Consider the following 15,592-nt stretch of genomic DNA (forward strand, 5'->3'; position numbering starts at 1 on the left):
CACTATAAGTGGACTTCAGATAACGGATAAAGTTAGAGGAAAATATACAAGCAAACAAAAACACAGTGGAGCACAATGGACTAAACTTATCCCAAGTATAACTCCAGCCAACTGGCCAGTATCTGGTTGTCAAAATATGTTTTATGGGGAAAGAAAGAAACTAAATAAAGTATAAAATCTGTTCTAGAACATAGCACATGGGTTTTCTTTGAATAAATCAGGATGCCTTCTATAATGCAATACTTTGAGATAAATTACTTGTTACTGCAACTCGAATATCAAGCTATGATCCTTACCATTTTTGTGAGCCCTTTTGTCCCCCTTTTTACTTCACAGCATTCTATAAATATCCAATGTGCTATTTTCTTGTGATCACAGCAAAGAGGGGGTTTAGGAATTTTTGTACCTATATCACTGTGGCAACTAGATATGTGAAAACATTTATGACTGCTCCTTCTCTAGAGTAAAAGCCTGCATTATCTGTGCAAGTCATAGCTAATTGTTCTGCATAAAATATGGGTTTCTTATTACTACCCACTACTTTGGAAATTCATTTCATGTAGTTGCACATAGCAAACTGTAAAGTAGGTTTTATGAAGCCAATAATGCAGATATAATACTTGAAGAATTCCTTTTGGTTTGGATATATTTATTTTTCCAAAGATTTTGTTTGAGAGAAAATGAGATTGCTATCTGCTGTTTCCTTATTTTTTTGCAGGAAAGCAAAGGGTTGTTGACTTCCTCTCCCCTCCCTTCCTTCCTTCTTTCTGAAGGTACTGTACTCATCTGAAAAAAAGAGAACGAAGTGATTGTTCCTGTTCTCTTTCTTAAGTCATTTGAAACACTGTCCCTGCTAGTTTTCTAAGTTTACTGCAATCTCTGCACAGGGGGAGGGAGAGAGAGGGAGAGAGAGTCAGAGATTACCAACATGAGAGCAGGTAGAGAGTTTAGGGCAAGACTCCTTCCAGCTTCAGCAACTGGTAAGTTAAGTAAAAATGCTTTTATGGTTAACTCTTTAGAAGTGCAATTTATATGATTTTGTATTATGAAAAGGCATTAATCAGATACACATTTAACTGTTAAAAAAGATAGTAACCATATGCATTGACAAGCAGTATATTTACGCTATAGATAACTATAGTCTGGTTTTTAGATACTGGTGATAATAGCATACAGGTTAACCAATGCAGACAAGAAAGTGTTTTCCAGTGAGGCTGATAATATTCATAACATAATCTACTGTGAATTTTGCATATATGGCTTCTGCTACATGAATCTTGTTACAGGCTTCACTAACTTCATCCTGAATATTTCAGCAAGATTCAGTGGGCCATTGCTGAAATAAAGAGAGAAGCTCTGTCATATGCAAATTGATGTATTTCATGTATCATCTGCCACTACTGAAGTTTGCTCCAACCCACCAACCTGTGCTATAGTGGGAGAAGAATTACTAGGGCTTTTTTTTTTTTTATTTCAAACTGTATTGTGTTTATGATTACACATGTTTATCTCTACTCATCTATGTATATGATTAGTCTAGGAACAGTGACATTTAAGACATGGTAAGACAGTTCCAGGTTGCCACTTGAAAAAAAGCAAGAGTTCATGTTGTGTAATATATAACAACACCAGGGCTGATCACCAGCATCAGTAATAGGATGGACTCAAATGTTTATTTGTTGTTTGCATTGTTGGAGATACCAGTAATATTTTTCATGTTGGGCACAAATGTATCAGAACAAACAGAAGTGGCATGTAAAATGAGTAATTGAATGCTAGAGTATGTTTCAAATATTGGAAGAGAAAAATCGCCCTGCATGCCTTTATAAAAGCAGAATACAGAGGTGGAGGGAAGAGTTAGGACAAGTGTCAATTTCTCTGCAGCAGGAGAGCTCGGTCATCTTCTGATCCAGTATTTCTTCAAGCTGCAGCTCTCTGAAGCACAGGGTCCTCTGCAGGATGCCCGGAGCCTGGAGAGAGTGGCTCCAAATGGCGGGCAAGCATCACAGAAGGCCAGCAGGCAGCTTGAGCTGCCCTGCTCCCGCTCCCAATCCCACTCCCACTCCCGCTCCCGCCGGGGCACCTGGGCTGTGCTTCCACCCTGGGACAGCCCTCTGCTCCCACTCCTCGCTGAACCAACTAGAGGAAAGGATTTCTTCCCCTCTATCTGGTGTCTTTCTGCAAGTTTTTCCTTAGGAAGGAGTGATCAGCTCCAAATTCAGCACGATTTCTGGGTAAGTTGTAGATACCCTTTGCTTTAGGAGCAGCACGTGGGTTCTGCCGAAGTAGGTGGAAATAACTTGTTTCTTGAAATCCGTAGCTTAATGTTGCAGCTCGGTCTAGTCTGGTACCAATTATTAGGTTTATTTGGTTATACTTAACCCACAAAGAATTCTCTGGTAATTGCAAGTAAATGTCAGATGTTGCCATGAAAACCGCTTGCCGCATCTTTCGCTCAGGATACCTGGATTTATGTTTTGTGTGACTAAATACTGATTTAAATTAAATAGATGATTTGGACAGCTATTTTGACAGGTACATATCAAACATCTGGAAAACCACTTTTTACTTCAAGTGAGAAGCAGAGGAGTCTCTGAAACATTAAAAAAATACACAAGCTCTGTATTTCTAGTGGTATTTGCTCAAAATGCAGAGTGTTAGTCTGGATTGCAATCACATGCAAGTTTTGATCCAGTTAGTTCAGAAGTTCAGTTTACCATGTAGGTAAGAGCCAGTTGCAGCCTTTAGGTATAGATTTTGTTTCTGATGATACTAAACATAAATGTATTCTTGATTTGGACCATGTATATGATAAATTCTTTCTCTGAGAGATTGTCTGAAATACATAAATAAGAATATGTGCGTTCATATTCATAGCAGGTGGCCAAAAGCAGTACATGCTATTTTTAAACCCACTCCCCAATAATAAGCACACAGAAATAAGCATTTTTAAATGAATGCTTAATAATTTGACAGTAAAAAATAGACTTTGAATTTTGAACTTCATTCTTAGATTTCACCTATCGGGTTTACTTTTCCTTCAAATAATACATCTTTGCAATCACTTGGAGTTTATTTTTTTGATATTGTATAATTTATTGCTGGGATAACTGTAACATGATTTAGCATAATGGTAATTGTAACACAACTAATATCTTTCTCGAGGTGTCAGGAAGTGGAGATTTTTGGCTGATGTGTTATCCTTGTCCCACATCTCTGAGATGTTTATAAGCAGAGAAGGTTATGATCTGAGGCTGGATTGGGTACAGATCTAGTACTAGCTTATGGCACAAATTAAATGTTTGTGAAATGAATTTTCAGTTACCTCAAAGTTATATAAAAAAAAAAAAAAGATAATATTGAAGCAATAAACCAAGAATAAAAAGAGGCTGTTAGAGCCATATTTATGTATATAGCATATATAAGTAAACGGTCAGTCAGTGTATGTATTTTCCCAGAGAATTATTTAAAGCTATTATTTCCATTTGTTCTGAAAAATAAAAACAAAACTACACCAATGATGGCAAAGATGTTACAGAAACCAGTTGTCACCCATGGAAATCCCAAGTTCACAAGTCTGATTCAAAAAGCATAGAAACTGATAGAAGTCTTTTTGTAAATGTCATTGCCTTTTTATATTTAGGACCAGCTTCTTCAATGTTGAAAACTGTTCAGAATGTGAGTTTTGGAAGCAGAATAGTAGCACTGAGTTACATTCCTAGTAACATTTTGGCATTTCTAATACAGATTTTAGACCAGGAGATAATCTGAATCTTTGAATTTTAAGTTTTTTATTGTTTTTGCATTCTTTCAAACAAGAACATTGACAAGAGCCTTGCCCTAGGACTGTCTGGATGTAGAACAGATACTGGTGGACCAAGAGGCACGGTGTGCATCTCACATGAACTTATTGGCTTGTCTTTTAGGTGTCGTGTCTAGTAGGACCAGATAGATATGCAGGATTTAGAATGGGAGAAGCACAGGGTGATGAATCATGGTAGCAACCCAAGACAAGCCTCATATACAGAGGCAGAAGAGTATGGATTACCCCAGATAGCACTTATATTGTTTCCAATCTTTGATACTGCAAAGCCTCAATGATGCAGAAAGACGTCTATCTGAATGAACCATTCCACTCAGCCATACATGTCAATGGAATACCACCAAGAGAAACAAAAAAAGTAAAGGCTGCATAAGGTAATAGGGTTTTTCTGTGGCCATGGTTTAGAGACACCAGTCAGGCAAAGGTATATAAGGAAAAGTAGCTTCTTATTAGTTGATAAGAAATGATCCATAGTTTTTGAGCACTAATGCATGTTCCCCAGTAGTAATTGATTCAGTGAAACAAACTGCTCCTTCAAACAGACCTTATGAGTGCTGTGTAGACTGCTACAGATAGTTGTAAAATTATTCATTTGTTTGATGGATTAATTATATAACCCAACCGATTTTTAAAAATAGACCACCTGTTAAAATCAAATGAACATTTTCTTCTTAAATGCAGTAGTTTTCCCCATTCTAGTTTACTGTCCCAGAAGACCACTGAAAAGGAAGGAATGTCAGCTTGGAGAAAAAAGAATTACAGAGAGACAAATCATGTGAAGCCTTTAAAAAGAAAGAAACGAATCTGGAAAAAGATGATTTGGGATTATCCTTTTTCTGCTGAAAAGCTGATATTCTGAAACTGAGACCGCAGCTCTCCATTGCTGTTAAAATGCAGTGGAATTTTATGGATGATATTCAGATTTTCATCCAATGAAGAGGCCTAATTTAATACTTACTGGTTATTTAGAACACATATTGAACTTCATGGTGGCTGTCTGATTTTTCTTTATATCTATCTGGCAGAGACTGGTCCTTCTTGCCTGGCTTCTAAAATACTAATGATCCAATGAAAAATATTGTTTAATCTTTGTTTTAGTTCCTTCCAAATTTAATACCTTTGTGACTTGCTTTTTTAAAACAACTGGTTTTATACTGGTGTCACCCTGATCTTGAAAAGCAAAACACAGCATTTTCCTTCTAAACCAACGATGTTCAATGCTTTGTAAAGACTCCTAATGTCATTGGAAGTAATTAAGCTAAGTAATCATATATTAAAAGAAATTATTTTCATGCTCTGAAGGTTACAGGAAGAAATTATGTGAATATTTGCTTTTTTTTTTTTTAACTTTCACTCCTTATTTCCTGCTTTGTATGTTAGAAAGACACTTTATTAATTATTTAAATGAAGGATGAAAAAAAATATTCTTACTTTCTCTCCCCTCCCTCTTTTACTATGAGTGCTAAAACACTGACACATTTACATTCTACTTTGTGGGTGTGCATGAATTCATGCGATTTAAAAGAAAAAACTCAGGATAAGAAGTGTGTTTCTTGAAAACCTATTTTCCCCTTGCCAATATTCATGAAAAGTAAACCTGAAACATTCAACTTTCCAGCTACTTATTAGCAGCACTAGAATTCAGACAACACTGAAAAATACAAAAGTTCATTGAATCTAAAGGTTCATTTAATTGCAAAATGCTATAGGGTAAACTGAGTCTCTTACATTGCTAACATCACTTTTCACTAATGAATTAGGGAAAGGTACAACTGATTTGAAATTGAAAGCAAGGCTATGAGAAGGGTCATACATTTTTATTTGTTGTTCTTAGACAACTGTAGACAGTTGTACTACAAGGAATACTAATGCACAGCAAGCAGGAATCATCCACACAGTCCTCTGTCTGGAGCCCCGACGAAGAATAGAAACCACCTCATTTCTCTGTATGCAAAGAACTTTGCAGGGTGGTGTTCCCAGGGCAGAGGAGCAGGTGTGGTGGCTCTGGGATGGGAGCACATGGCTTTGCCCCTCCTCAGGGAGCAGCTTATTCTGACACCAGGCCCTCTGATAAGCCACAAGTGTGTTGGCTGGAAGGGACAAGATGACTTCCAGTCTCCCTCTTCACTGGTTTGTTGCTGTTCCTGACTGTGCAAAAGCCACTTATGCTTTAGTCTTCTCTGTTTAGGGCTGCAATGTAATTGTTAGGCTCTTTTTGCAGTGATGAAAGACCTTTTGTTTTGTGGAGGGCTCTGTGCTGGACCTGCTACTGAAGACTTAGTAAATTGGAAAGGGTATGTGCTGTTACCAACACCCAATACACTAGATTTAAACCAAACTTAAATATGCCTACTCTAAAGATATCCGGGAAGAACATGTTAGAATATAGTTAACTATTTCAGGTTTAGTCCTCTCCCTGAGGTACTTTCTAAAGCCAGTAGTGTTTCAGCTAGGTGTTTCAGCTCCAGATAAGAATTATTTGAAAACTTTATTTGAAAAGGGAGTGTCTTTCATACGGTACTGCCAGGTAGCATGGTATTTTTCTACCTGTTTACTTTTTCTTAAAAGTATTTAGAGTACATGTATAATGAAAACAATATCAACAGGTGAAAAGGAAAGGGATGACCTGTTTTTTAGAGCATCTGTCAGCTTCTAAGGAACAGCAGAACTTGTTTGAACCATCTGGTAGGCACCAGCCCACGCTGGGTTGGTTCCTTAGTGCAGGTTTCTGAAGCTATGAAGTGTCCTGTATTTGTCCAAAACTATTGTCTGTGATAGAAATTCCAGAAAACAGTAAAGGACCTCCTAGAAGAACAAGCTGACAACAATGTGCTCATAGGTTTACCAGAAACAAAATCCATCCATTTATGAAGGTGCAGGAAAAGAATATTTTTTCTGCAGCACTGTAGCAAGGAATCACACCAGCAGGAACATTACATCAAACAGTTTTTCTGCATAATGCTGTACCCACAATATGAAGTCACCGAGGTTTCCAGAATAATTTTTTATATCTGTAGGTAGCATTTTGTCAGGTTGCTACAGAAGCAGACACATGCAGCAGAGAAATGGTGCTGACCAACTCCTCCTCCGTATCTCCTCTGCCCTCTGCAGAAAAATCAAAATACTAACTAAAGCCTTTTGATCCCAAATATATTAATTTATTTTTTCATGTCACACAAAAAGGGAACCCCCCTGAAGCTTAAGCCACAAGTAAAGAAATGCAATTGAACAGATGTCACTGGATTCTGTAGGCAAATGATCAGGACTCAGGATCCCCTCTAATGACTGCAGTGAGGATTTTCACTAGCTTGTTCACTACTAGACAGAAAAAAATGCATGAAGAGGTATCCAGTGGAAGGCACTGAATGTAGTAAGTCAGAACAGAATTCATAGAACTATTTATCCTCTGGGTAATGTCCCCCTGCCCATACCACAGCCTTGCCTGCTATTCTTCCCAAAACACAGCAATAATTTTTACCAAATCTTCCAGGTTTTTGTATGAGGCACTTGGCATTTTTCCAGGGAAAAAGCCCTGAATAGAATGATTGGGGAAGGGCAAGGGAGGGACTGAGAGAAAGAGTTGCGTTAATATATAAGGTGGTTTCTTACAAAACTTCATTTTATATTGCTAGTTGTCCAGTCTTAGTCATGGAGTAGAGTCACAGTGGTTTGATGGTTTTTTTGGTTTCCTTTTTCTTGTGATGAAAATCCAAACTGAGTTAGTATGCAGAATGAGCCTTTGGCATCACTAACGGTGAAGGATTAGTACTGAAGTGGTTTGGGAAATGTTCAAGATTTTTTTTTTCTTTGGCAAAAAGTAATTTATTTGTTTGTAGCTCTAGTCTCTGTTCCAGTATCTGCGGATGACATTTGGCTGAGTCTGAGCTGCCATTCCCACTCCGTATGCTAGTTTCCTGAATTCAGTAAAACTGTCATTTTAAATCTGTTTGTGCTGGTTTTGGCTGGGATAGAGTTCACTTTCTTCATAGTAGCTAGTATGGGGCTATATTTTGGATTTGTATGCCAAAAAGGACTGTTGTGGTTTAACCCCAGCTGGCAACTAAGTACCACACAGCCACTCACTCACTCCCTGCCCTGGAGGGATGGGGGGAGACAATTGGAAGGGTAAAAGTGAGAGAACTCCTGGGCTGAGATAAAGACAGTTTAATAGGTAAAGCAAAAGCTGCACGTGCAAGTAAAGCAAAACAAGGAATTCATTCATCACTTCCCATTGACAGGCAGGTGTTCAGCCATCCCCAGGAAAGCAGGGCTCCATCACCTGCAACAGTTAATTGGGAAGACAAACGCCATTACTCCAAATGTCTCCCCTTCCTTCTTTTTCCTCAGCGGTATATGCTGAGCATGACGTCATATGGTATGGGATATCCCTTTGGTCAGTTGGGGTCAGCTGTCCCGGCTGTGTCCCCTCCCAACTTCTTGTGCCCCCCCAGCCTGCTCGCTGGTGGGGTGGGGTGAGAAGCAGAAAAGGGCTTGACGCTGGGTAAGCGCTGCTCAGCAATAGCTAAAGCATTCCTGAATTAGCAACGCTATTTTCAGCACAAATCCAAAACATAGACCCATACTAGCTATTATGAAGAAAATTAATGTTATCCCAGCCAAAACAGGCACACTGTTTCAGTTTAAAATAATTAACCTCAAGAATTTTTCCCTGTTAGTTGATTTACATAGAGATCTGTTTTCTAATTGATCAAAATCACAGGAGCAATATAAGATTTGTTTTAAATTACAGATGTTCTTTAGTTGGGGCAACAAACTAATGTTTATTTTCAAAACTTTCTAGAAGTTAACAAAATAGTTAGGAGCAGTATGCAGGATGCATTTGGGGAACAGAGAAGGAAAGCATTTGCTTTTTGCTGTTCAGTCAAGGAGAAGATTCAAGTTTGGCATCACAGGTGAAGGGCAAAGCCAGAGAGGAAGTTATCTTAAATTACTTCCTTGCAAGCACTTCATATGATCAGGCAAAAATACCATTTTATGCTGGAAATAAAGAACTAAAAACATTTATCTTTAAACAAAATAAACTGATTATGAAAAAATGAACCCTCATTTGAATGCTATTGTGAGATGTATGTGAAGGTGATAATTTTTCTGAACAATAAATACATATTCAGCACAGTTTCAATGCTTTAACACAGATTTTATGCTCTGCTAGTTTGGAAAGCAGAGCTCCCTAATCACAGTGCAGATATATCAAAAGTAATTTCCTCCAATGCCCCAGTAATTTGCCTTAAGAGCCATTTTTAACTCTATCTCATTGCTTGTAATTCTTTTTTTTCTATTTGGGTATCAACAGAATAAACACAGTGGTGTCCTAGGAGTGTCACTGACATCTCTAATTCCTTTGCAGTGTTTCCTACTGAACTTATATTCAGAAGGGAAATGTCTAAGTCACTACTGAGCCAGATTAATTGCAAGTTAGTAATAGAGGTTAACAGGGATTAATCAGTCTCTTCAGTCAAGCAGCTTTTCCAGCAAGCAGTCTGCTCAAACTTCAGCTGAAATTAAATTTATTCATCTTTCCTAAATGATTAGGAAAGCATCATCTGGTAATTACTTTTAATGAACTGGACACCAAGAGAAGTGTTCAGTAGCAGGTACATTTTTCCTAATTCTGTCAGTTTCTGGATGAAATCCTCTTCTTTCAGTTCCTGCAGGATATAGCATGTCTTACTGGAACACATGATACCTACCACTTTAGCAACCTTCAGTTTCACTGTGAGTTTTGAATTGTGTGAAACAAAGAATTGAATGCAAAATAAATACAAAAAGCAATGGTCCTGCTGAAGTCTAATAACACTCCCCCATGTTTAAGTAAAACTAACCTTTCTTTAAAAAACTAACCTGCTTTGGAGACTTTATATGAAAACTCTCCCATACAATCCTCTTCTCCCTTGGCCCTTCTGCAAGCTTAGGCACACATTTTACCTGGTGCTTTCTTTTTTGAGGTACCTGTTGCTTTACACATGCAACGGCCTGAAGGTGCAATTAACTGCTAATGCTGCTAACGGTGTAGGAGGGTGCCAGTGGGCTGACTTGAAAAACCAAGGCTGAGGGTGGCCCCTAGCTACCCTTTGAGATAACAAAGAGGTGGGAGGAGACCAGACCATCTCTCTGGCCTCCATAGAGGTGATAACGACACTGGGACTACAGTAGGAAGGAAAGCCCAATCTATTTCCTTTTTAAAGGTCATGAATGCCAGTGGAAGGTTTACTTTCAAAACAACAGCCCAAGCAGGACAGCATGAGGGTTATGGAAGGGCATGCTTTTTTGATCATTCTAATTTTGGGTGTTCTGCATAGCTCTGTTACTTGTTTTAAAATAATACTACTGTACAGCTCAAATCCCCTCTGTCTCCACTTCACTGTATAGAGTTTAATGATTGTGCTTTGCAGGTGGAAAGATTATGTCCAAAGTGTTCTTTCAAGGACTCCACACTATTCAGTATTACTATTTTACTACCAGATCCTTCCTTATATTTATATTATTTATTTGTTCTTCGTTGACTTTGTCTGTTATAATATCTGTATGGTGAGAAAAAAAATCCTAAAATTGCATTACTGTTATTGGATAATTTTCCAGAGGAAAAACTATTTAATACATAGGATTCCTGTGCTGCCAAAAATGTACTATTTTTATTTGCAGTGGCAGATATGGAAGTAGACAGGAAACAGGGATGGAGTGATAGGACTTCTATAAACAGTGATTAAAGTGACTCCACATACTTTCTAAAGGCAGGGGCAGATCCATGGTTCCAGCCTTTGACATGAGAGCTCCTTATCCACTTAAGAAAAGGAAGACATTTGTCTTATTGGCATCACCTCATAACAGCCAAATCCCAAATCTTGCTCTCAGCTACACCCCAGATTTTCCATAATGATTTCAGTACAACATGGATGATGCCAGGGAGGGAAATAGGACAGTTACTTAGGATGAATTACTGCCATTGTTTAATTGAGTAATTAACTGAGCTGGCCAACCCATCGTTAATTCCAATAACTAGTGAGGGCAGGATCAAATTGCATTTCCATCCCGTCTGCTGGCACCAGTTAAGCTTTGCACATTTGAAGCTCTGCTACTGTATGTGCTCTCTATGTCACCATCATGGCCAATCTGGTCTTGACAGCCCTGAACTCTGGGCAGGGTCTGGAAACTCAGTATACGTATGCCTACATGCTCTTGGGGACCCAGTACTGTAAGACTATTTATATGAAATTGAATCTACACCAACAACATCAAATTCAGTGCAAAATATAACAGCCACAAGGTGGGAGACTTTGATTTATTTCTCTCTTCCCCTCTGAGGAGCTTGGACCCACATCTCTAGCCTCTTAAGTGAGTTCCCTAACTAGAGCCTGTGAGGGTCTCCTTTGGCTGGAGGAGGACCATTACACAGACAAAGATGCAAGAGCCAAGGAGCAGGTAGCAGGGAGAAGTCAGAAGAAATTGAAACAGGACAGGGTCAGCTGTTCAGGGAGATGGTGGGGAGATGGAAAGTGGGGCATGAGTGAAATAACCTACAGTACTCGTGGGTTTCAGGGGACTAAGGAGAAGAAATAGAGGTGTTTCAGGGAGAGGTAGACTGAGAAGAGTGGAGGTGGGCATCTATCTTCCGGCACCATGCAGGTTTCACTGCCCTGGCTCCTTTCTAAATCTCCAGAGGTACAAGACCCTCCATCAAAGCACTCAGAGATACCTCACTTCCCCAGGACACAGTACCTATCTCTGTATGCCCCTCAGCCCACAAGAAACAGTTGTCTCTGGATTTTTATATTAAATAACTTTTATCCACATCCATCCTTCATGGAATAAGAAAAAAAATCAGAATGCAACATCTTTGGGTCAGGAAAGATGTGAGCTACAAACAACTGGAGGCCTGAAGACAATGCTGGAAAATTGTCGTGATACTCTCTCCTGTTTCCTATATTCTTCAGAAGACCAGTATCTTGGGTTAGCTACACTACTAGCCTGAGCTGATATGGCTGGACCCAGAGGTAGACATCTGCCAGCAAATGATTGTTCCCTCTCCCCTTCCTTCCCACCCCAAACTAGCCTTGAATTCCCCGTTGGTACCAAAGAATCAGGCAGGTGGAGGTGCTCAGCTGAGGACATATAATCTTTGTCCCCTTACGCACTTTCAGACTGGATAATTTGCTGTGCCTTGCAGGGTCCCACCATGTGTAGCTGTGGTTTGGGGTGACTTTGTGTAAACAGCTAACACTTCAGAGCCAGCGGACTTAACATCTACTTCGTTATCCAGGTTATCTATGTGTTGCTGACCATTTTAGCAGACAGAATAGAGAAGCAGAGAGGGATTGAACCACAGATGGAATAGAGAAGTGAAGAGGGAAGGAAACGTAAGAGAAGAACTAAGAAAACTCACAAAGAGGAAGAAAAAAAGAGAAAAAAAGGAGAAAGGAGGATAAGAAAAAGAGAAATAAAGAGCCAAAATAGCAGCAAGCCAAAACTGTACTCAAAGGACACCTCATATGAACATTGAAATGCCTAGAGACAATCCATGAGTCTTAAGTACTGCTAGGGACATTACCAGTAAGGCCCTATTGCAGATGTTCAGTGGTTAACCCAGCCATACTGCTCTGTGACCTCCACCCACCATCTTGTTAGGCAACAGAACAGTAGTGAGAATAATAGCAAACATTTTGCTAAACTAAGGACAGAGCACACATAAAAGCAACAGAAGGATAGCAAACCATTTTGCTAATATGAGAACACAGCACTCATACTGGAGAGGAGAAAAATATCTACAGCCACCTCACTACAGCACCAGGCAATTTTTATCTAATCAATGCCACCATCGAAAGCAAGTTATTCCATAAACCACTCTATAAGCACACCTGATGCCACAATCAGTGCCCCAGTTTTGGCAGGATGGGTGGTGGGACTGATCCAGACTTTCAGCAGAGGAAATCTCAGAATATAGTTTAACACTTTCAATAATTATGGAAACAAAAATTATCTATAAGTTATGGAAAAGTGAATATGCATTCATTTTTATACTATTTTAAGCATTTTTTTCTATTACAAGAAATACTAAAGTAACTATACTTCTGTAAAAGTGCTAATAGTGTCTTGGTCCCTGAAAATTGAGTACAAAACCAAGTTACAGATATATCTAAGATGATTCTAAAAGCCTCTGTATAGGCAGTGCAGGCAAATGGATATGTTTCCTAAACTTCTGTATTTCCCAGCCAAAATAAAACAAAAATGATGTAAGTTAAAATGTTAAAATTTGGGAATAATAAAGACAATGCAGGGAGGGTATTTCTGTTGCACATTTTTCTGAGAGAAGACCCATTTCTTTGTAATGGTGTCATCTCCCAGACAATATTAATGCAGCTACACGGCATAAAAAGCCCTTAGAGCAGAAGGAATGTCTAAAATGATCAAACTTCACACATGAAGCAAGAAAGACATGCCAAAACAGAGTCAATGAAGGAAAAAAAATATTATTTAATATATAAGATATCTTTGAAAGTTCATTGCTTGTTGCATCTGTTTACTGTGTCCTGTTAAGCTGTTTAAATGTGTCAGATTTTTTAATCAATTAAGTTTCTTAGGTGTGTGATTGTATGATTTCCATTAAGTCTGCCTGCAAAGATTACTATCTGTTAATATATTGTCTCAGGATATAAAAGGGGTTTTTTTCCATATGTATATAATAATAGATTTGTCAAAAGTATCAAATTTTGCTCATGGCATAGATGGGTTCATATCTCATTGGACAACAGAACCCATAATAAATAACAAGGAAAATTGTGAAGGCTTAGTTTCAGAGTTCATTGGAAGTCTTTCCATAAGCCTTAGCGAGTTCTGATTATGCTCTAAGAAGAGCTACCAAGGTTATCAGTTTTCCTTTACCAAGCATTTGCTGAGAAAAAAACCCACATTTGTTGATGGAAAGAAGAAGTTTTATCCTGAAGGTTGATACCAGCAGAAGAAGGTAGTTTCCGAGGGAGAAGTGAAAAGACACTGAGCTCTCAGTACTATCATATTAATGTAGGAAGAAAAAACCTGATCTGGTCCACTTCTCATTTTCAGTCATTCCAGATCATTTTGATGAACAATTGTTTACTTGTTTCCAATTCCAATTATATTAATGATGGTAATCCAAAAGGGGAAGAGAAATATTTATGACAATATCTTTATCTTGATAGTGTTCTCCAGTTAAGCAGACATATCTGTCTCATTAAAGACATGGAACAAGAAGGCCTATCTCAGAAGACAATTAAGCTGATGGTTAAATCATGGACAGGTCTACATGCATATGAGAGAGAGAGAGAGAGAAAACAAGTGTTTGTAGAAGTAGTATTGGAAAAGGTTTGATTAAACTCCATAATGGCTATTATTCCCAGGTCAGGCCTGTTTTTTTAAGGCTTCCCAACATTTGTGTCTCCCTAATCAGTATCTGCATTGATTGATTTTGGATACTTTCCCTAAATCCATGTTTATTTTTGCAAGGTAGTCCAAATTTCTGTCTTCTCCCAGCTCCACACTGTGACAGAAAAAGTGCTCTTTTCATTTAAAATGAAAATCACCTTTTAGGTTAGCTTCAAATAATGTAGCATAAAGACTTTAAGGCTGATTTGGGTCTATTAATATATACTCAGTTTATATATAACATGTACTCAGTTTATATACTCAGATTGAGTATATTATCATAAACTGAGTGTATGTTAATGGAGTCCATTTTCCAAATTTGTGTGCTTGAAATGTGGATATTTATGCCTGGAGAACATGGATAGAAAACACAACTCACATGGACTTCTCCAGAGAATAAAAGGGTAGGGTTGACAGTGATTTTAGAGAAGTTCTGGTATGGGTTTTTACCTTCTGCCATCCTCTAATGACTATAGTCACTCAAGCCTAGAGTAAATAGAATACCTTAATTTGAAAAAAAATATACAAATAATCCATTATTGAATAACAATGGCAATTTGAGCCAATATCTAGTGAACCTTGTATTAAAATAACTCTAAATCTTTTGAGCATGTTTAGAATTTCTGCATCATTCACCAAGGCAACACCTACAGACAAAAATTTGACTGTATAAATGACAGGCAGGTGCATGGATTTTACAGATATGGAATGTTATTAACATTTAGTTCAACTTCTTACTCAAAACAGACAAGATACACTTGAAAATTACAGGTTAAAAACATCCACATTGTTGTTTTCCAACTCTATGCAATTATGATATTTGCAATGAAAAAGGAAATGAGGAATGGCAACATTACTGCATGACTTCACTCACACACTGGAGGCAGCAGAAAAGAAGTGGAAGAGAAAGAAAAAAGGGGCTTATGGAGGGTTCATGCTGCCCTTGAAGGAAACTAGCAGGGAAAATTGTAAGGAGGGATCAGATGTGTACTAACTGAAAATACTTGGTTGCCAGTAATGGATACCTTCATGTTTGTACAGGTATTCCTGGCATTTTCAAAGTCTGACAAATAACTCAAAGCAGTGTAGATTCAGTAGGGAACACTGCTTCACTGCTGAAATGAGATGATTCACCATATTAATGCCCCTTTCATCAGATCCTGAGACAGACGCAAGTTTTGCATGAATAGCAAATGAGTGAAAACTAAGTAAAGAATTTGATGCTTGATTCAACAGCTGTAAAATTGAGTACATTTAAAACCAAAACCTATTTGGAAGTGTTAACTGAAGGAAGGAGATCCCATTAAGCCTATTAAGATAACCATAACCAACTCTATAATAAATTTACAACAG

The 15,592-nt window shown here is 38.2% G+C and overlaps 1 protein-coding gene across 1 annotated transcript in view; it reads left to right on the forward strand.

Annotated features, from left to right (window-relative positions):
* Positions 1–828: 828 nt before the first annotated feature.
* ZNF366 (zinc finger protein 366) overlaps positions 829–15,592 on the forward strand; it is a 36,727-nt gene continuing 21,963 nt past the window's right edge. Inside the window, exon 1 of the mRNA XM_009919065.2 lies at positions 829–980. The gene's annotated coding sequence lies outside the window, so the exon portion shown is untranslated. The remainder of the gene's footprint in view (positions 981–15,592) is intronic.

Source organism: Haliaeetus albicilla, chromosome Z (genome assembly GCF_947461875.1).
Source record: "Haliaeetus albicilla chromosome Z, bHalAlb1.1, whole genome shotgun sequence".
In the NCBI taxonomy this organism is placed as follows: Eukaryota; Metazoa; Chordata; class Aves; order Accipitriformes; family Accipitridae; genus Haliaeetus; species Haliaeetus albicilla.